This window comes from Agelaius phoeniceus, chromosome 2, assembly GCF_051311805.1.
Source record: "Agelaius phoeniceus isolate bAgePho1 chromosome 2, bAgePho1.hap1, whole genome shotgun sequence".
Classification (NCBI taxonomy): domain Eukaryota; kingdom Metazoa; phylum Chordata; class Aves; order Passeriformes; family Icteridae; genus Agelaius; species Agelaius phoeniceus.
In genome coordinates, this window is record NC_135266.1 from 36,183,755 (window position 1) to 36,207,046 (window position 23,292).

The 23,292-nt window shown below is 34.9% G+C and overlaps 1 protein-coding gene across 1 annotated transcript in view; it reads left to right on the plus strand.

The window, feature by feature from the left end:
* NALF1 (NALCN channel auxiliary factor 1) overlaps window positions 1-23,292 on the plus strand; it is a 445,199-nt gene that overhangs the window by 259,862 nt on the left and 162,045 nt on the right. The window lies entirely within an intron of this gene.

A 23,292-nucleotide genomic window follows, 5' to 3' on the forward strand; every position in this document is an offset into this window, starting at 1 on the left:
ATAAATAGCAAAGAAATCTGATGACTCACTCAGTTGGTAAGATTTTGAGGAATAGTGAAGAACTTCCTTCTTTGTGTGACTTTTTGTTTTCCACTTCACACATTAAAATTAGAATAATCATGCCCTACCTGCCTTCCAGGAGGAAAGCCAAAGATATCCATTGCAATGTCAGCCAGAAATAGAACAAAGTAACTGTGAAAATCTGCTGCCTTTTTTCCTGTATTTTCTCAGTTGGCCATTGTTTCCTGACACTATACAGTTAAAGGATTCTTTTAAAGACAGCACATAAAATGGGAGCATAATCACATTAGATTTGTCATTATTCCCAGCACTCCCAAAATTTAGGAAGATTTTATGTACATATTTCAGAGAATGTACAGAAAGCTGGTTGGGTGGCAAGATAACTAGGAGAAATGGAATAGATGTTATTGTTATAGAGACTAATGGAATAATAAGGAGTCTCTAATGTAAATCAGAGTAGTCAATATCTCTGTCATAGCATCCTACTGAACCAGTTTAATAAGGCCTCTACAAACAGAGCTACACAGCAGATACTACAGAATTGGAGGTGGTTGCTTTTTTGGAATTCTTGCATAAGTCTTGAGTTGTTTCTAGCAGTTTATGATGCCATGATTACAAGAATCTTTCAAATAGCAGGATAAACTGAGAAAGAAGGAAGGTGTGAGTCTGAAACAACTGATATATTTATACTGAATTAATTTGAAATGTCTTTTTGTGTTAATTTTACTCATACTACTGAAAAATAAAAACTGAAAATTGACTTTAGTGTTCTGAATCCTGAGAATGCTTATGTGGATTTCCAAATCAGAACTTATTCTGATAAATAATGCTAGATTCAAAAAACCTTGATCTATAAATCTTGACTTTTTTCCTAAAATATTACAATGTCTGCATACATATTTGTTGTCCTTAGACAACATCTAGTCTCATAACAATCCATCACATAAATTCTACAGCTAACAGGTTCAAAAGCAGAGTGCCAGTTAGATTTTATTAGCTACAGATGGAAGGGTATGATGAATCATTCACAGGTATCAAACTGTTGTAAAGATCACATGCTATTATTTCAGCAATCTAGTTATAATGCATTGACCCTTAATATGCTAGACTTAAACAAATAATTGCTTTTATGAATGATTATTTAGCAGGTTGTTTATGACATTATTTTCAATTGTGACAGCTTGAGGAAACAATGAAATGTTGCTGCATAATCTGTTCTCTGCCTCACAGGTATTTCCTGGTAGAAATGATCATGAGAAATGTGAAGTTTTTGAAATTATGTTATATGCAGGAAGCAGGAAGGCCCTTTAATTATGCCCTTAAGTACAGAATATTTGCTTAATTGCTTAGTAGCCCTTGTATCCTGAAAATTTAATTAAGTGATGATTAACTATTCATTATAATATTTTCCTGTTATTATTCAGTACAAGCTGCACATTAACTTTTAAAGTCTTTATCATGTTAGGAATTAAGCAACCCCAATTCTCATCAACTGCACAGACTGACTGTGATACTACAATAACTTATCTACTTCCCTTGTTCAATTAATAATACCTGATTCATCAGGCAAATCAGAATTGCCCATGGAAAAAGTCTGGCATTTTAAGCAGTGGCAGCTAATCCTGTTTCCTGCATCAGGCCTCTGTTCTGTTAGGACACGTGCTCAGTTTCCCTGGCCCAACTAATTCAGGCTGGAAAGCCGTGGTATGATTCAAGCTGCTCAAGATGGGGCTCCAGAAGAGAATATGTGGATTTTAGAGCCCCTTAACCTCCACTGGAATGTGAATGTCTAAGCTCAAAAACCAGAGGAAAAGGTGGCTTTCTTTTTATACAATTAATTGTTGGGGTTCCACTAACTGGGAGATTGGAATCCCAGCTAGTTCCTCACCTCTATGCTGAAGTAATCCCAACTGACTTCTCACTTCTCTGGAGAACATGTGGGCCATGAAGAACGTGCCATTTTGAGGGAAGCCCTTCACATCTCCTTTGAATCTGTGCTGCTCACTAATGTGAACTCCAGGGAGAACTCAAGGGCAGTGGCCAGTAGACCTTTGCCCAGCACTGGGAGATGAGCTGTGCAGATCTGAGATACAAAAAGATTGTGACATTATTTCATCTTTGTAGCAAAGGTTAGCACATTGGGTTCCTCGCTTTTCTTGTTGCCACTAGATAAACTTCGGATCTTGTTTCAGATGCCACTCTTGCTTTCTACCCTGAGTCATAATTTCCTTTTGGGGCATTGAAAGGATTGCCCTCTTGGAATAATTTAAAAATGTAGCAGAGGTGAAGTAAGTTCTGCCCCATGCACTTCCTAAGCACTGTAAGTAAAGCATTACTTTGTTTAGCTGATTTGCAGGAATGAGAGGAAGAAAGAGAAAGTAGAACATAGGTGTGCTTGGCTACTCAGCCGCTGCATTACTTTCAGTGATGGTGGCATGTGTCAGCTGTTTCTAGAACTAATCAACTGAATTTCTGGAAGTCAAAATATTGGAAAGTTGAGGAATTTATAAGGATAGTCAGTAATAAACCACAATTTTTCAGTCATCCTTTAAAAAATAACTTGCATTATATCTAAACTGTATCTCTACCCATATTTTCAAGTTATTGGGTACTCCTGAAACTTTCTGGTATTAAACAACTTCTGAAGATATGACTTTGCAATTTAGTGCTACTACAATATCATATTCTATATATAACAATACATATATTTGCATACATGTTGAACCCAGAAATGCCTTAATCATGGTGCTAAACTTGTGTGTGTGATAAGCAAGTGAAATTAGGACTGAGAAGGAAATGGAATAAAACTCTATAAAGGGGAAGAAGTGGAAACCGGTTCAGTCAGAAGCGATGCCATGAACTGATGAAGGAAGAGATTTTGTTTTCAGAAACTTTGGTTCTGACAATCCAACAAAAGTTCTCATTTTTCATTCTTATTTTTATGTGTATATTATTAACAGTACCACATGAAGCCGCAGGGTGCCTGATCCAGAATTACTGGGAGGCTTCTTTGGGGAAATTTAATATATGTCTTTTAAAATAATTTTGAATGACAACTTTATTAGATAAAATTAGCACATTAGAAAATTATCTTACATATGATTTTATGATTGATTGTATCAATCATGGAGATGGATACATATATAGTAGACTATGCATATTTCTAGCTGGTACATTAAATATACCTAGATAATTTTTATTTAATCTTTTAATCTGAATACTTATATTTTAATAATTAAAACCATGAAATGTTAGTATTTTAAAGTACCTTAAAATTTAATAAAATTAATATCATAAGCATATTCTGGCAGAGGGAAAACTAGATACATTTCCCACTTTTGGGTCTGACTCCAGTCAGGACTGCCTAAGGGCAAATCTACATTCATCCTTGTAGATTTTTGCTGAAACATTTTGCTGTAACATTTGCTTATAAAGAGGAGCATCATTATGAGTTTGGTTTTATTAATACTATATAAAAAAGCCCATAATGATTTAAGCTTAGCAGAAGGTTTTAATCTGGTTACTTAACAGTGATGACACTTATATAAGAGAAAACTTATAACTTCTTTTTCTAGCAGGGCTGGTTTTTCAGAGGTGACCAGTCAAGCATATTGTTAGATGTTTTTTCCTTTTTAGTGTATGCTTTTTTAGATAGCTACAGCCCACAATTTTTCTACATGAATGTTTTAAGTGTCTCCTTTGTCTTTAAGTGATTGGGACACAATTCTCTAGACACTTACTAGTCATTTGATGATGATGTTAATCTCTGTACCAGCAGCTAAAACACTAATGGGTTTAAATCACAAGATGAGGCAAATTTAGTGTGCACTTGTCCAGAGGAAATCCTCCTATCAAAAGTGCTATCCCTATTAAAAAAATTACAGGGCTAAACTCATTGAAATGTAGTTCACCAGAGCTCATGTGTATTTTCAAGTGATATCTAAGTATGAAAATATTTCTAAGGAACTTCACAATAGAAAAATTTCTTAAAGTGCTGACTAAACTCAGGTGTGATGGTGTTTAAACCTGTCATGAGTTCTTTCTTAATGATTGCTCCTCTGTTCTATAAAATTGAACAAAAGGCCTGCTCTAAGCAAAGTTTTGCTTTGTGTGGATGTTTGTGTGGGTATGTACCACGCAAAACAAAACTAATAGGAACCTATTATCAGGTTTTCCTTATGCTCTAGTCAAAGTGATATCAAAGTGTCTAATTACTTTTTATTAGTTTGTGGTCTCCAGGATGCTGAAATGCACTATTTTCAATGCTTTTAGGAGTGCAACTAGGCACAACACAATTGATGAAGTTTTAATTTCATATGGATGACAATTATCCATAAGCCTCTACATAAGAAAGCTACTAACATTATAGCTGAACATTTGGTTAACTCTTGTAGAAAACATGATGTTTATTTTGCCATACTAAGGTTTAGAGTTACCTAAAGAGGAAATATTCTGATATGAATTGAAGCACAATCTGCATTTTCTTATTCATCAGACTTGTGAGAAAATAATCAAAACTGAAAACACTTTTATATACTTTCATTTTTGGCCTATAGAAACTCCAAGGTTGCATGTAATTTTCCTTTCTAAGATGGTTTACATGGGACTGATCCTAGATGGTAATTCCCAGCCTGCTGACTTGTGTTCCTGGATGGGAATATGTTTTCCATATTGTCAGGAGTTCCAAGCTGGAACTGCTTAAGACTGATTTTATGTTTCTTGAGGGAAAAAACAGAAAAAAACCAAGAAAAGCTATAGCCTGCTCTTTCAGTCCTTATTAGAAAAAGAAAAAAAAAAGTTAGTGACTGTTTTTTTTATAAATCTGAAGTAATAACACTGTAATGTTTTATCCTCGGAATGGATTACTTTGTATTTGATTTGCTCCCATTTTGAAGGATCTATCCTCCATCGACTTTGTTATTTAGACATTTTCTTGTCAGAGTTCTTTCTTGCCTTCTAAGCTTTGAAAGAGATCAGATAATCCTGAACTCAAAGCTGTTTTCTAGTTTCAGTCAGAAAATTGGGCAGACTTCTGACTTTTTAAATTTGTTATTCAATTACTGGAAAACATTTTTTCACGAGGTTAATGATCCTCTATATGCCTATGAGAGATTTGTGTCTGTGTAGGAAAGGAGGTTAATGTCATGAGTGAAAAGTAATTTAAAATTGTTTTAATTAGCCTACATTTTTGTCTCTCAGTGAAATTAAAAGCCAGAATAAACTGGCCTGAGCATTTCTAGGATTATAGTCTCTCAGGCATGTATCATTTTGGTTCAGGTTCTCAGGCATATACTGTATATCTCAAAGCCAGTTTTAGTACAGAAAATGTTTTCTTAAAATACCTGTTTTGCCCATCAGCTACTGACATGTAACAGGACCACACTTAAAAGTTTCCTCTATTAGCAGAATAAAGTATGTTGATTACACAAAGTTTAATTTGGAAGAGAATCGATTTATTTAAATTAATTAATATGTAGCTGAATTTTAGGCCACTAACAAGTTGAACATTTGACAAATGTTTTTGTTTTCACAAGAGACTCCTGACCTACGAGAAGCAAAGAAGCCCTAAAAAACCAAAAAAAACAGCCAGAGATATAGTATCAGTCCTTCTCATTTTATAGCTCCATCTATGGAAAATTTACAGAAATAAATCCAAAGGAAGTTTTCATGTGTTTACTGTGTTTTGTCTTGTTATGATTATAATGCACATATTTTTGATAATACATTATTTTCATTTTATATCCTAAAAGTTTCATGTCCCAAAGTTCATTTACTTACATAATTAGCATAGACGTGCTTCTCTAAATAAAGCACTAAACAAAAGAAGTGATATGGTTTCCAAGATTTGAGGGAGTAGGGATTTAATTTTTCATTTTGCGTTATTACCATAACAAATTTATTTAAAGGGTAGGAAGGATAAGCATCACTTATTTAGGGGTTTTTTTGGTCTGTAGATTTTACTTTCAGCAATACAGCAAAAAGAGTTTGCTACATTACTACTACATTATTTCAAGAGTGACAGCTGAAAAGAGAATTACTACTGAGAAACCACTTCAAGTTAAAATACTGTTTAGTAGGAATTCTAGTGTTCAAATATTTCAGTCTTATAGAGGGAACTAAATCATGAAATTAATTCATTTATACATCAAAAAAACATGTTTTGTTTACAATGTCCTCTTGATCACACAGATACTAAAATGCATTTGTACAGTGCAAAAATCTTAACATGCTAATTATGCTTATCAGGATTTAAAGGAGGTTAATTTAATCAGATGGAAATGGGTGTGTCAGACTAGGTTTGAAGTAACTAATAGAACATATAATTGACAGCTTTCCACATGCTGCTTTAGAAGGGCAAAGGAAAAGCACTACTTGACCTTGATGACTGCTCAGATTTTCAAGGTGCTACTTTGGAGTACAGTCACTGGGGTCCCACAGGTCAGGAACTGCAAACATTTGCAAATGCAGCTACAAAAATGAGACCATTACTGAGATGGTGGGTTTACTTATGGAAAGTAGTTTTTAGGTGGAACGTTTAGGTGAGCAACTACACTGTGATTTTAATAACATTAATATCTTATTTTCTGTAGTTAGGAATGCTGCCTAACTGATTATGGGTTTTGATTATGGCTTTCCTCCTTTAATGTTGACTCAGTTTCCCTAGGGAAGGTTTCTACTGTTCTGAGCTGCTCAGCCCAGCGTAACATCGCCACACCTTAATAATACACACGGATTCACAACCAAATCAATGAAAACCAGCTTACAATGTGGGGCTTACAGAAAAGAGATACATTTTTTCATGACTCAAGAATGCATTTTATAATAGTTGCTTTTGAACTGGATGAGGATATGTCTTCAGAACAATCTTAGGTTTAAGCATAGGAGTATGCATTGTCCAAAGGGTACTATCATAAGAGCTCAAAGAGAAAAAAAAAACGCCTGAACTTTACAAGCCTGTGTGAGATTCAATGAAAAATGATTTACCTCAAAGATAATTAAGACATTATTAAATATTAATAAGTAATAAATTAATAATTGTATCTCAGTTTGTGTTTAGATCATTGCTAATGATTTAAGTGAGGCTCGTCTCCTCAGTATGCACTGAATTTCTATGTAAAGGCAGATTTGTTCTGGGAATGACTTAGCTGGGAAAAGTTGTTCCTTGCAGCATCTTTCCAGCTTTCAGAGCCCCTCTAGATTATCTCTCTGTATTGACTGCTAGCACAGCTCGAAGGTTAGTGTGACAGCTCCTAAACTGGTGCAAATCACATTCTGGTGAATTACAGAAAACTGAAATTGAGGGTTTATTTAGGTTGAAAAGTAAACAAATTGGCTTAAGAGTCACTGTAAATTGTTTAAGAGCCACTGATCAATCCCTATGTGAAAGACATGACTTTCAGTAAGCACCTAGAACAAAGTATGTTGAAAGTGGGAGACACTGCAATTACCATAGCAAAGCTTTACTTACCTGTGATTTTCTCTATAGATTTTCCCTACAGAACTGCATGAATATAATTACATGCACTCAGTATTCCTGGGATTTTGCAATTCAATTTTTAAAAGAGACTAAAAACCCCAAACTGTTACACATATTTTATAATGGACAAAAATCTCTGTGAGACCACCATATTTATTGTCTTCCTTTTTATTTTGGTTTGTTCAAAACTAAAAAGGAAAAAAAATTGAATATCTCTGATAGAGCTAAATGATAAGAGAACTTGGGACTTTTGGACATCATTCCTTCAACAAAGGAATGATAAAAATACTAACCTGTGTCCTAGATAAATTATATGTTATATATTAAAAAAAAAAACAAAACAAAACCAAGCAAAACAAAACCAACCAAAGAAAGATGAATGCATAGCTTCTTGTTAAGCCAGATCTAAGAGTTTTTAAAAATACAAAATAATTTGTCATTCACACAATTCACAGCTTTGGGTTAAGTTGCTGGGTCAAAATGGCATTTGCTCGAAACCATTTGATTTTGGCTTTTGGAATTTTTTAAGTGTTTTTCTATTTAATTTAATCTTTGTTTCCAAATGAAATGTTTGCTTAGATGAAAGAACTGATTTTTAAGCCAAATTTATTTGCAAATTTGGCACAAAATTAGGATTTTTTTAAATGTCCTGAAGTATAACATTTTTACACTATTTTTCAAGGGCAAGTTATTTATTCAGATGTAATGATAAATCCTGCACTTCTGTGCTGAAAATGAAAGATATTCCTACTTGTGGAATTAAATATAATGTCTTTATTGTTTCACTAGATAGTAATGTAGTTCTGCATCAAGGTCACAGGAAGATTATGCATTCTAATACTTTAAATGTGCAAGGATTTAATGACCTGAAGAATTTAGTCTTGGATACTGCTTTTATTTACGTGTAAATTCAGGATCACTTCAGTGCGAAGCCAGCTGTAAATAAAATCTTTATAGCTGGAAAAATCTTTTAAAGTGTGCTGTAGAAATACCTCTTACTTAAGTAGCCACAAGTTGTCTAAACTCATAATTGGAAAAGATTTTGCTTTTTCTTTCACATAAAGAAAAGCCACAAAGCTATTTTAACTCACTTTTTTTTGAGAAATGAATGGTGCAGTTTTGATATACTTTCTTAAATGTAAAATGCTGTTAAATTGTGAATATCATAAAATGCTGGTTGAATATTGTGTAGAAGAAAAATGAAAGCAAAGACAATTTCATTCATCATCATAATCTCATGATTCTGGGAATAAAGAGATCAAGAGATCTTGGATCAAGAGATAATGTTTGTCTCTTCATCTAGATTACACAGTGGGGGGATACTGAAAAAATCCTAAATGGAATTACTGTGAATATCATGTTGCTACCAGTTAAGAAGGATGCTTGATTACAGTCCAGAACAAGAGGTATCCAACCTCTGTGTATGTGGTTCCAATGGCTCCCACAGGGAATTTAAAGATGAGACAAGCTTAGTTGGGTTCAAAAGAACTCACTGGTGTTTCCATTTGGCTATACCACTCACTGTATATCCATATTTCCACTTTAGATTTTGGAGACTACTCATGTTTTTGACTGGAAACATATATCTGACAGTAGGATCATGGAGACACTGCATAGAGCAGAGCAGAGCTCTGACACAGGAACATGGAATTCAAGTCAGCTCCTACAGTGTCAGCAGCACTAAACTCCTGGAAAAGAGCTGCCAGAGCTTTACAGCCTTTGTCATCATCACCAGTCTAACACACACTAATGGATCTGGGTCAGGGAACAGACTGCATGCTGCCTTGAAAAGCTTTGGGGTTTTTTCAAATATCTGTCAAAAGACTGATGTCTAGGAATATTCTGTAGAAGCCGTACAGTATTGCTGCACATAGTAGAGTGTCTCTGGAGGCTGCTAAAAGACCTCATTATGACCCCTGCTATACAGAGCCATTTCAAAAGCTTGATCAATCTCTCAAAGCATGCCAAAAGAGCTTGAAGTTGTTTTTTATTCAACTGTCCTAGAAATCTAAGTCAAAATATATTGATAAAATTGAATTGTTAAACAGAAATACTTTGCTTTAATTGGGAAAACGAGTCAGGTGGAGAATATTACCTCCAGTAATGTCAGCAGCAGTAAGACCAGAAAGAATATATGTATGATTGAGTATATAAATGCTTCTTTGGGGTTCACTGAATATTTATGCATTTTCTTGCCTGTTTCTTGTCTGTTAATGAGGTCCTGCAATGAGCATATGAATTCTATGAGTTATTGCTGGGATGGAATGACTGAGTGAAAACAATCTGAGAAGCTGCAAAATAGCTATCAGACCACTCTTAGAAGTTAATATCTTTGCCTTATCCAAGAAACTGTAATGATCATGCAGATTGGTGTGAATTAATGAATTTATAAAGGTTCCTTTCTATATCAGTAGCTGCAAAAAAATTAAGAGCAAGAAAGGTACCTTTATGGAAATATTCAGGTTTTATTATTTTCTTTTTTATTACCAAAATTTCAGCCAAGTTCTGCAAATGGTTTTTGGGCTCAGCACAGTCCTGTACAATGAAGCAGAAAGCAGAAATGTCCATTGGAGATTGAAAAGCAAAAGAAAGAGTAACTGCTTTCTAAGATCTTTGATGGCTTACATGGAGTAAACTCCTGACCTTCAAGCAAAGCATGAGACTCAACTGAGTGAAAAAAGTAACAGTGAATTTCAGGAAGAGAACAGTCAAAAATGGATTGTCCATTAACTACAACTTTTAAAGCTCTGCTGCACCCAACTTGAAGGAAATTTTTTAATAATGAAAAAGAAAAGAAAATAATCAGGGGGTGGTTTTTGTCAGTTTTAGTCCTAATTGTAACAACCTCTATCCTGAAAGTGATGCTTTGCATGATTGGTTCCATTATGTCTAGTACTGAGAGTCTGAATACTTTCATCTGCATAATGCTGTGATGGAGTATAATTAGAAAAATGTTATTTTGAGTCTGAAGAATCTTTCTGTTGCCCTACCCATCTCAAAACTATTGTCTCATTAAGGAGCTGAAAATTCTATTGTGTCATCAGCAGTTCAACTTTTGTTATATTTGACCAAGTGAGCTAAAACACTGTGAAATAAAGTAGCATATTGAAACACTTTCCTAACATTCTTTTAATACAGTCATCCCAGAGGGTGTAGCCTCCTAAAGAGTTCAGAGAGAGCATTTGCAGTTATAAAATCCTTGTGGCTCAAGTCCTTATTGTATGAGAACGTCTTCAAGGACCTTACAAGAATAATTTTTTGCTGGCATTAACTACTCTGTAGTTGTTATTAACCATTATTTAACTATTTCATGAGTCCAATCCTGGTTATGTGATCTTGCTGTGGTGAACAAATGAGTTCCCAGTTCATTCACAACATGAGCTGCTGTGTTCTGCCCTAAGGGTTAGGGAACACTTAGGATGTCACTTCCTTGGCCCCTGTGCCTGAAAGGGGGATATCTATTCTATAGCTTATATGGTGAATAAAGACACAATGCAGCTGCAAACAGCTGAACTACTCAAATGAGGGTATCATTCTTGAAATACAACATAGATATAATTGCAACATCTTTCTAGAGCTAACACTTTTGATAACCTTCTTGGGAAAATAAGGATCAGATGTCCTTATCTGATTACAGTAAATAACCTACAGGCATCCCAGTTAAGCAAATTACCATCCCAATTAAGCTGCAGTTCTTGCTGATAAGTATCATTAGGTTTGATTCCATTCCTTGGGAAATGTCCTGATTAAGGCTATTTCTCAATTTAGTAGTATGTAATCTAATAGTTATAGGAAAAAAAAGTGACATTTGAAGCAGAAACGTGAAAGAAAAGCTGAAGAGATTGGAATATGAGCATAGGTTTGGATGAAATGCATCACAGCAAGCTCTGAATAAGCCAGATGAAATATTGCCACAATTGCTTCATTTGGTTTTGATATCTCACAGAGAGCACAAGGGTGAGTCCTATGAAATATGTTTATTTTCTTTTTTTAAAGATAGTATCAGTTTGTTGTAAAAAAAATCAAATGCCTCATCATAGGGAAAAAATTAGAAGATGGGGAGAAAATTAAATTATCTTCTTGGAAAAGAAGCTTCTCATAGGGGCCTAGATTATTTGTAGCTGAGGAATAATTTCTTGTTGAAATAAGATTGTTATTGATAGGCAATACAGGGAGCATGTTTCACCTGGTGAAAATGTGGGAAGTGGAAGAGCAAGTTCAATCAAATATATTGCACTACAGCAAAGCTGGATCTCCCATATTCAATTCAACAGTGCCTATTTATTATGATATTATACACTAATGTGTAATAAGGAGGTGAGGGATTATGTGAGGAATTGCATTTTGCCATGGGGGAGGCAGAAGGTGGCCAAATGCACAGGAACCTCCCTGCAGGGTGTAGTGCTATCAGAGGGACTGGGGCTGGCTGGTGATCTCTGACCTCTTCTCCAAGCCCTTTTTGAAAACTGCCAGAATGTTAAAAGGGAATGCATTCAGTACAGCTAAAATGTTCTACCTCTAAGAATTCTCTGTTTATGCTGAGAGCATTACAGATGAGCAGCTTGTCATTTTTAAAACACCAAGCAAATGTCCTAGAAAAACCGCCAGGAATTTCTTCTGCTGTGACAGTAGGGACAGAGTGATTTTCTAAGTTCTGGTCCATCCCCTGCTCCAAGAAGGGATAATACCAGTTCAGGTTGCTCAGGACTATGCCCTGACAGCAAACAGGAAAGGGAGCTGGTAGAAAAAGATCTGTGAAGATACTTTAAAAGCTATCAAACTCCAGAATTCTCTTATACTATTAAAAGATATTAACCCTATGTTTCCTTTAATTTGTGTTCTTGGTGAATCTCTGAAATATTTAAACAGATTGTTTATGCCTTCCCAAGGTTTATTTTATTCCAATGGGTATTTTAAATCTGGTAAAGGCTTTCCTCAGGTTAGGAAACTCTGGAAATATAAAACATAAATATTGAAACATAAGATAAGCATAGCCTGTCATCTGTAATATGAAATCTAGAATTTTATGGACTCCAAGAAGGATTTGAATACTTTGAAATATTTTCCTTATAAATTGAGGTTTCTGTTTTTAACATGTTCTTCTTTCCAAAGCCTTCCTGGAAGACTAGAGCCCCTAGAACCACTACTGTACTGCGTGAAATTAGTGGTAAATTATGGGGGAAAGCCTGTGCTTTTATACAATAATGGTGCATGTAGTAGTCCAGTGTCCAAAAGTGTATCTTGCATAACAGATGCCAATAGTTACACAATCAGCAAAATACTTGATACTTCCAGGGACCTGCAGTGCAGCACATGAAGTATAAACTCCAATATATTTCTGATAATTAGAATGAAAAAATCAAAAGACTGCTTGCAAACAGAAATCCAATTTCCCAGGCAATCTCAGCAATTGTCAAAGAAGGGCTCCTGCAGAGAGTGGCACAATCAGAAAGGGAAAATACAATCTAATCTATCACTACAGATACCTTTCTGCAGGATGTGACACACTAAAAAGGTCATTACGCCCATCACTACAGCCTAACATTTTGCAACAGTGTGATTCTCCTTGTTTGTGAAGCACATGCTAAACAGAAAGGGAGCAGGGAGTTGGCTGTTATTTAAAGCTGACAGCCAAAATAACCCTCAGTGCTTTGCCTTCAACTTCAAGTGACTGAATGCCCATAGGCATTGCTTGAGGGATATAACTGCATGGTGTGTGAGTAGATACCAAGGCTGATAGTCCCAGGTGCCATCCAGCCTTGCCCTTTTTCACTCATGATCTTCTCACTCATAGCTGCATTTGTGTTTTTAACAATTATACTTTAAACAAATATACTTTAAATCACTCCTTTTACAAAAATAAGACTTATTCAAAAAAAGAAATCTGAAATTTTAGGCAGCCTTTAAATACCATGGGTCCCCCTCAAACTGAATGCGTTATAAATTGTCCATGTGTGTGTACTTTCCATAACAAAAACCAAAGTGACTTTCTACACTTCATAAAATTCCAAATGTTGGTATCACCTCTTTGCTGCAATCAGAAAACATTCATCTAAACAAAGCTCAACTTAATTGCTGTTAACTTCTGAATTCTACATTTATTCATTTATTTATTCATTTTATGAATATAAATGAAAGCATTTTGGTTTTGTTTTTAGTGCTGATGCCAACTGATAGGCAATTTGTCAGTTTAAAATAAAACCATCCCTAAGCAGTGCTGAAAAACTGCTAATGGTTTAAATAATCAAGCCCATTCTAAGTCTCTGAGGGCACTGGAACTAGATGAGAAAGTAGCACAGGATCTTAAAGTAGCACAGTACTCTAGCGATTAGGGAGGTATACTGAGAAAGTGACCAAGAATTTTTGGTGCAAGTGGTAAAAAATATTTAAAAAATTAAAATAAAAATTAAAATAAAAATTAAATTCAACACAAAACCTAAAACATTGTTTTCTGAAGCATGGAAACTACAGCCTGTAGATCTCTATTTTAGAGGGTAAATCAGGTTGTGTTTTCAAATCCACCTGAGTACCATTAGATTTTTGGACTTTGATAATTGCTTCTCTCTGCCTTTTACAACTATAGAATATCAATACAGTGGCCCTAGAGAGCTCCAACTGAATGCTTTAGAAAAAAGGGGGCTAATAATCCTTAACTGCAATCATTAGGCAAATATTTAAAGGAATAGATTGTTATTTAGAGACAGGATAAAATAATGACTTATTGAATAAGTTATACTAAGGGACTGACCCACATAATTATTGCATTTGGAAATCATGTTTCTAATGTTAGACAAGCTCTTCTGCTGATATAAGACTGTTAGGGGAAAAAAAAAAAGAAAGGAAGACAAAACAAATATTGAGCCCGGTGTGCCTAAATTTAGCCAAATTAGAACTTTTAGAGTATTAAAAAAAAGTATGGAGTTGTCTCTACAGTTCTATTTAAGAGTGTAAGTTGTAAATATAGATGCATTCTGACCAGTAAGAACTGTTGCAAAGTAGAAGGGCTATAAGAGGAAAAGGGTGAAAAAAACGCAGCTTTATGGAAGATAAGTAGTATTGGTGTAATAAAATATGTAGTGCCTGAGGGATGGAGAAACCATTCCAGCCTAATCACCACCTTCCCTCATTACATCTGCCAAAGGAGGTTAGGAGTTAATGCTGTGTGAAAAGATTTTAGGGTTCCCTGTACACGAAGGACATCAACCTGTTGAAGTGAAAGGAGGCCACCAAGATGATCAGAGGAATGGAGCACGCCTCCTATTGGATAAATCTAATAGAATTGGTAGAATTGGTTTTCTTCAGCCTGGAAAAGAGAAGGCTTCAGGGTAACCAAACTGTGGACTCCCAGTAACTGAAGGGAGCCCACAGGGAAGACAGAGATAGACTTTTTACAAGAGCATGTAGTGGCAGGACAAGGGGAATTATTTCAAACAGGAAGAGATTTAGTTTAGATTCTAAGAAGTTCTTCACTGTGAGGGTGATGAGGCCTCAGAACAGGCTGTCTGAGAAGTTGTGGCATCCCATCCCTAGAAGTGCTCAAGGCCAGGCTGGATGGAACTCCAAGCAACCCGATCTAGAGTAAGGTTCTCATTCCATCTCGTTCCCCTCTACCCATGGCAGAGGCGATGGAATGAGAATTTTATTGTCCCTTCCAAGCCAAACCATTCTCTGATTCTATGATAAGGTTAATCTATTAGAACTCTTGTACTGAGCAGAGGGATTCAGGAAGTTAGCCAACTGAAAAGCATTAACAAGAGGGATAGCACTGAACTCATGTCCTCGTCATGCTTGTAGGTATCTGAGCAAATATTGTTAGGAGGGAAATGCTCCTGGGATCCTTTCCTAAGGTTTGCTCTAATTATGTCTAAAAGACAGGGATAGGATTTAATGTTTGAATATAAAGTAGAAATGAGAGATGAAACCACCGGGCTCAGATAAAACTCTTGAGGCACTTGTCAAAGAAATAAGAGATCTGGGTTCTATCTTTTTCTCATTTTCAAGAGTTCATAGCCACGTTTCACTAGAGAAAACAAATAAGTCTGGTGATCAGTCCTCTTAGCAAACTATTGTGAAGTCAAAAATGCAAGTCCCACAGATGGCATTTTATAAAGCAGGGCAAATAGAAATGTTAGAACTGAGTTTGCTTTCTGGTCCTGGTTTGTCTTTAATCCAGAAATTACTAAAAAATCCTCTCTAGGTGTTTTTATTGCACAAAATAAGCAACTTTAAAGCCAGAGATCCAAGAAAAAGTAATTTACTTGGTTTTTGCCTCCTCTTATATAATTGTTAACTTGAAGGTAATGATTTTGTAAAAATGTTCTGAATGATAAATTTTGTTGTTATGCAATGTGCTGAATTCCCTTTTCTCATAAGGAAGCAAATGATTATTCTCTACTGCCAGAGAATATTGGAGAGTGGAGAATCCTTTTCTCCTGTATCATCTGGCATGCAGAAATTTTCTGGTGCAGAGTTGCTTTCTAGTTCTTCTAGATGAAACTAATAGAAAAAATTATGCAATTCTAACAGTGACATGATCATATTCCATACATTTGTAGTTGGTTTACAGAAGCATTAGCATGGGAACTAAATTAGCATGGGAACATGTATTGCCAACTTATCCTCTCATAAATGGTTTTGTTCAGCTTCCTCTTTTTTAGAGGCAATGTCATTTCAGGGCCCTTGACAGCTAAATAAGCATGCATTACATTTAAACAACAACAGTTTAAAACTAATTCCTTTGTCACTATCCTCAAAAATTAAAAACTAATTCTTTTGTCACTGTCTTCATATTTCAGGGATTTGTCTTAATGTTTAATATAGGAGCAAAATAGGTTTTTGTTTGCTCCTCAGATTCCAAGCTGAACTCAGTTGTCACTTCCCTCCCTTGCTCACTTTTACCCTATGTCACCCACAAAACTCTTTCATTAAACAATAGATAAGTCCTTTTTTTGTTTGTTATCTAAATGCATACTCCAAATTATTCATTTCTGATTAATGTTTGTAGAGTTTTACACAGCATTATAATAGAATTATCCAAGTTCCTCACATACAAAATTGATGTTTTTACTGGATTTTATAGGTTCATTATTTCATTTTGCACTACAACAGTTAATGAATTTAGTACACAAAACACTGTTGACAGGAACAATTTCTATGTGTTCCTGTCAACAGTGTTTTGTGTACTAAATTCATACATTCATTCATTTTTCTACTCTTTTCCTTAATAACACAATAATCTTCTCTTAAGCAATGCAATTTTTTTCCAGTCCTTTTATGTAACATATGAAGATAAATTTGCCCCAAATGGCAAATCCCCCAAATGGCAAAATGTATTGTAAAGTTTCTTTCACATGTTTTAATGGGAATCTTTACCTGGAAAATCATGCATAAATTATTAGCTTTTTTTTTTTTAAACTAGCTAATGAGAAATTTCTCTCCAGGCATTAAATATGAATGATTCTCCTTTTTTGTTTATCATTTAATGTTCATGTTCTTTCCACCTTTTAAGGTATATCTGTTTCACATAGTAAGCATAATAAAACACTCTGCAGAACTGCTGAGGATGTTATGGCTAAGCCTGTGAGCTGTACCAGTGAGGTTTTACTGCTTGTAAGAGTTGAAAAAGCCCTGTCTAGGGGGCACAGGCTTGAACCACATGAACAAGCTGAGATTAGTGTTAGCTCAGAAATTTCAATCATACACAGCTTTCCACTTAGGCTTAGGTAATGCCTTTGAAAGGGTACATTACTCAGTATCTGATTCTGTATCAGATATCAGTATCAGTATCTGATTCAACATCTAATAATTTTCTTTATGTTTGGTTGTTTGGTGAATGTGAACCTTTTCTAGGCTGATATTTTACCAATTTTATTATAACTTCAGAGCAAGAGATAAGAATAAAAATTCATTGTATGAAATAGCTAACAAGGAAACATGACAGGTAAAGATATAAAACTAAAAAAGATAGAAAAATATGGCAAACTTTAAGAACTAACGTAGACCCCCCTTCCCCAAATACTGAGCTAGTTCTTTCCTTTATTAGTTATTTTTGGGTTTCACCTCTATCTCTTCATTGAATGTGTTTTCATACCCATTCAATGAATACATATTTTAGATTGTTTTGTTGTATTTTTTGGTTAAAATCAACTTTTACTTACATGTCTTAGTCTAGTCCCACTGGCAACTTCGGCAATTAGAATTTCCATGGCCTCCCTAAATCTGCTACAGTTACATCTGCTTGTACATGGTTTACTGTGGCATCTAATATTGATGAGAAGGGCATGGGTCAGAAGATAAATTGGACTGTGCCAAAAGTCAGAATATACTCTTAGAATGTAAACTTATGACAATTCAAATAAATTACATCATTTACGGATCCTTCAATAAATACTTGATGAAGCAGTGGAAAGTTAAGACCCCTTCTGGGTGAACTGTTCTGAGTGAACTGTTTTACAATTAAGTGTATACTAATACATTCATGAGTAGTCTGTGGGCAGCTGCTAAACCTGTTGCTACCAGTAACAATTGGTCAGTTTTAGCCCTAGCCTTTGTAAAACAGTCCTATCTCCCATTGCTCTGGACATGCTAATACAAATTTAGCCCCACTGATGTAGAAGGTTTCCCTCTTTCTTGGGACAAACGTGGAGTCCTGATCTAGCTTTCCTCAGGCAGGAGGCATAGACAGAAACTCACAGCTGTCACATTTGCCTCCTTTTGGGTTTTTCCCTGGGAACAGACACATTAAAAGGGATATCCTCTCCACTTGGCAAAAATTATCTAGATTGTCAGGAGGATGTATTTAACTTTGCATTTTTTAAACACAGTTTTGGTTTTTCCATGCTGGAACTGCAATGCAGCCTTCAGAGCACAGAACCCTCTAACAGGGTGGCAAAAAATCCTACAGGCACTACTATACTTAAAAGGCATATTTAAGAGTAGGGCTCTTAAGTAGATAGTATAATTCAGGGTTGGGACAGTGACCGGTAGACAGGAGAGGTGTGGTGCTGTCATCTAATACTGGCAATAAAAACATTTTAAAAAATTAATTGTATCTATCTAGTTTTATTCTCTGAGAGTTTCTGTGATTCAACCAAGAAAAGCACAATATTTTCTTCTGGTTTTGATATTGAAGTATCAGATTCTTTAAGCCTGCCTTGCTCCTCTAAGGAGTAAAAGTATACAGTATTGTGAAATTTAAATAAATATGTGGAGTCCTTATTTGACTAATACTGAGAAACATTGAAGTCTTAAGTCACAAAGATCCTAGCAAATAATCCTGTAGTCAAATGATCAAAAATAAACTAGAGAACTAATATTATGTTGTTATGGCAACTGAATATTTAGATTTAATTTTATGTAAGCAGAACTTCAAGGATTATCCTGGGCAAATACAGTAAACATATTTGCAAACAATTTAAATATTCCCATCCAGATATTCTATCTCTAGTAATCGTCAGTTATGTTTACTCTAGAGTTATTTAATATTCTGGATTCCCAATGACTTTACCATTAATCTGGTTCTATACAATTTTATAGTATGTTTTTGGCAGCTGAATGCTCATCTTTGTTGTCCAATCTGATTTCAGCTAGTTCTGGTTTTAGGTTTTATTTTTCTCTACTGCAGCTGTATGTTATTTTTCCCCTTCTTTGGCTGTTTCTTTAAACAATAGTAATTTCCTTGTCATCCGTAGGCCAAACTGCCTTTTTTTTTTGCCAGATAATCAGTGTACAGTTCCTTTATTCCTCCCCTTTTTTCTTACACCAGTAGCAATCTGTGTTGCCTCTGAACAATTTATGGCAGTATATGTGAACTGAGGTTCCATCTCAATGTGGTTGAGATTGCTCTATGCTGATGTATTTATAAAGAAGCCTGTCTCTATAAGGAGACTCTGGTTTTCACTTAGGTTCAATTCAGGTTCTCAAAGCAGCTGTTTTTCCTCCAATGATACAAGGTATTGAGCAAATGCTGAACATACTCAGAGTGTAAAGAGCAGTGGTCTTTTCACTGAAAGAGGAAATCAGATAAAATATGATTTTTATATGCAGCCTTCAAAATTGCTTTCGTTTAGTATTATATCTCTAACTGCATTTGCCATTATCAGTGACACATTTAATATGAAAGTGCATTGCAAATGTACACAATCACTTGATTTTTCGCAGAAAAGTTTATTTTCCACAGAAAATTTGAATTAACTGCTTTCTAATATATTGTTTTGTAGTTAGTAACTTAATGTACTAATGAAACTGCATTTTCTAAACAGTGATTGGCTCCTTTATTAGTGTTTGTTTCAAAAAGAGCAAAATTTAACCACTCTTTACTGTTAATCTTCACTAATGTCTACGGATCTCATTCTTTTATTCAGTTTTACTGTCTCACCTTCAGTAGTGCTTCTATTTCTCACCTAAGAAGAATTTTTCCACTTACATAAGAAAAAAAATTAGAAAAGAAACTTGGAAGAAAAATCACATTGTTTTCCATGTGCATTAGGAAAAGTGATAAACAGAGTCATTGAATATATTTGCAAATTTTCCTCTAGGGCAAAGTATACTTGAGCAGAATACTTTTTTTCAATATTTTTTCTCTGCAGTAGGGAGGAAAAGCTATTATACAGTCTACTTTACCGAGCTAGGGAAGTGTGGGTCTGCCAATTAAATTGGTTTACAGGTATGCAGGCAGAAAGAAACACCTCACCCAAACCAAGCAAGGAAAGAACTCGTTGCTGAAAAAATAATGAGCAATACCTCCAAGGAAAAGCAGAGTTCATTATGCCTTGTTTCACCTTCAACTAGCTGAAACAAATAGTTGCAATTCCTACATAAGATTTTCTTATCTGATAAAACAATCTTCAATAGTCTTGCAACAGATTGTTTTTAAGTGTAACACTTGTAAATCATAAATATGAACCACCAGGAGGGTAGCTGCTATAATGTTAGCTGTGCTATAGTGGCACCTATGTTATAATAAATAGAGCTGAAATAGTCTCAAATTGACTTCTATTTGGTAGTCATGAGATTTTTGCCATAAGAGACAAGTTATTTTCATTATGTATTATATAGTCTTTCAATGGCACATCAATGTTTGGCTGTTGTGGCTTCCAGCATGTGGCACACATAAAATAAAGCACACTGCTTAAAATGTTTGGGTGCTTCATGTTGCTGAAATGTTTATGTTTTCAAGTGTGATTGCCTAATATACATACTATATAGTAAAAGGCTAGATTCATTGTTATACATTAAGAGATCAGAATTTTTCTGATCAAATATGTGTTTTATATAAAACTCCACAGTTACACTGGCACTATGCTCTCATAAGGCTAATGCAACACTAAGTAGGATCATAGTTTATATGTTATGTTTATAGATGTTTATAACTTAATTTCAAATTATTAGGGCCTTATTTCAATATTTTTGGATTTATGATTTATTATGGTAACTGTGTTAGGTGAAATCAATGAACCATATAATCTACCATCAATGGTAGTCATTGCTAGACATTCATATTACATAGACAAAAAATTCTAGTGGGTAATTGTGAAATAGCTACTTCAACTACAAAGATTCTTCATATTCCCAACACTTAGTAAGTACCTTAAATAATGTGAATTTATACTCATTAAAATTTAGCTCATTTTCCATATCAAATTTCTACACATACATTAGCATCTTTTAGAAAGGAACTACTGAATTTGTAAAAACGCATAAATATTCTGTGTCTTCAATTTAGTCTAACAGTATTTGAAACAGGGCTTAAGTATCATTTTTGCTAATTTCTAAACTGAAGCCATGAATAATGAGAGCTGTCAGTCATACATTCACTAGACAGCCATGATTTCTCATATATGATGCTTAGTGACATAGTCCCTTCATCCACCAGTCCTGTGGACATGTACATCTTCAGGTTCCTACGATGGACACAGAATGGATCTTCCCCTACACTATGCAGTTCTTTGTTTTTCCCAGATCTTCCCCTTATTTTTTTCTGATTTGCTGGTGGAAGCTGAGGCAAAAAAAGTCATTGAGTCATTAGCTTTCTCCATGTGTTAGATAAGCAGGTCTCCCACTTCCTTCCAGAGGGGGCCCACATTTTCCCTACTCTTCTTTTTGTCACTGACAGGCCTATAAATGCTGTTTTTGCTTCTCTTTTTCTTTTGATCACTATTAAATTTTTATTATCATCAATATTGAAAAAAGACCCGTGTGCATTGGAATAGTTGGCATCCATACAATAATATACTTCTGATTTGAACAATGTGGTGTAAGAACAATTAAATGCAGCCTACAATACCAGTTTGCATTTTAATGAATGCTGAGTATTTCTTAAAAACAGCCTCTGCTTCCCTACACACATCAAGTAGATATCAGGAACATTCTTAAAAATCATTCAAAGATTTTTGTGATCAGTAATGTACTTCCCTAAAAGAAGTTCCATTTGAGATGGTATTGGTAAATGATATGGATTGGTAAATGCTCAAAGATGTGATTGAGTGGTCAAATCAAGAGCTGTCCATTTTTAATTTTTTTTTTAAATAATGAGTCTTTGGTCCAATTCTTTTGAACACTTAAAGGTAATTTATCCAAATCTTTGTGAACACAGAACTAAAACAGCACAGTAATTTAACTAAAATGTCTCTTTGGCGAAATCTATACCAACGGAATGTCTGTGCTCTCTGAATACACTCTAGCAATTGGTTGTACTCATTGAACCACACTTGGTAGAGTACTAGTTCAGTTAAATAATATTCTGGTCCAAAACTGAAGGAAGCATCATTGTGTCAAAAAAATTAATGAATGAATGGAAGGTCTCTTAATGATTGTAGCAGTATTTTTCTCCTGCCATTGCTGATAAATTCATATAATTACAGATGTGCTCAGCTGTTGCAAAGCTCAGAGCTGAACCCTGATTACAATTTTTGCTGCAGTCACAGTAGAACCCCTGACACCAATATGATATTCTTCTGTAATTACTAATATTAGGTTTTTAACTACATTGATTCTTTTTTTTAATAGGCAGTTAAATATTAGAGGAAAGAGTTTGTGAGGACTGTCTGATTCTGTCACTTTTCAGCAGTAACTCACTCTAATAACCACTCCAAGTCAGTATATTTTAATCAGGAGATAAGAGATATTCATTGACTGTGCATGAAATACTGAGTGGGTTGCATTCACACCCTCGGCTTCTGGCTAAAACCAGATGCTGCAGCTGTCATTGTTTGGTCCATCTGGAAATTAGCTGTAATGTGCTATCTTCATTCCCCCAAATGGCCTGTGGCTGAATTGTCACAAAAATGAGTACAATGTCTTGGGAAAGAAAAGCAAGACAAAAGAACTTAAAGATTTTATTCAAAATGATATAGTCTGTGATAATGACTGTAGTATTTAAGTCCTTCAGTAGTGTATTGTGTAAGCAACATGACTAACACATTCCCAGAAATGGCAGAATTGGGTGTGATATGTGATAAGGGGCACAAAAAAACCCCACCACACAACACCCCTGATGGTCTGTTGTCAGCAACAGAATACACTTGAAATGAAGGGTAAACATCTTGAATGAATCTCAGTTATATAGTGGTGCATCTGCTTTGTATACCAGTTTTTGGAAAGCTAAGGATATCAATGAAGAGCTGTGTTTAGAAAGAAATCTCTGACATTTCTAGGTCAATTATACATCTTTAGGATGGTCTTAGTAATAGTTTGACATTATATATAATTTTTTGGCTTGAATTATAAGCAGACAAGAAAGGGGCAGAAGAAAGGAGATATCACTACATTCATTTTACCAACAAGAAGAGGTAATA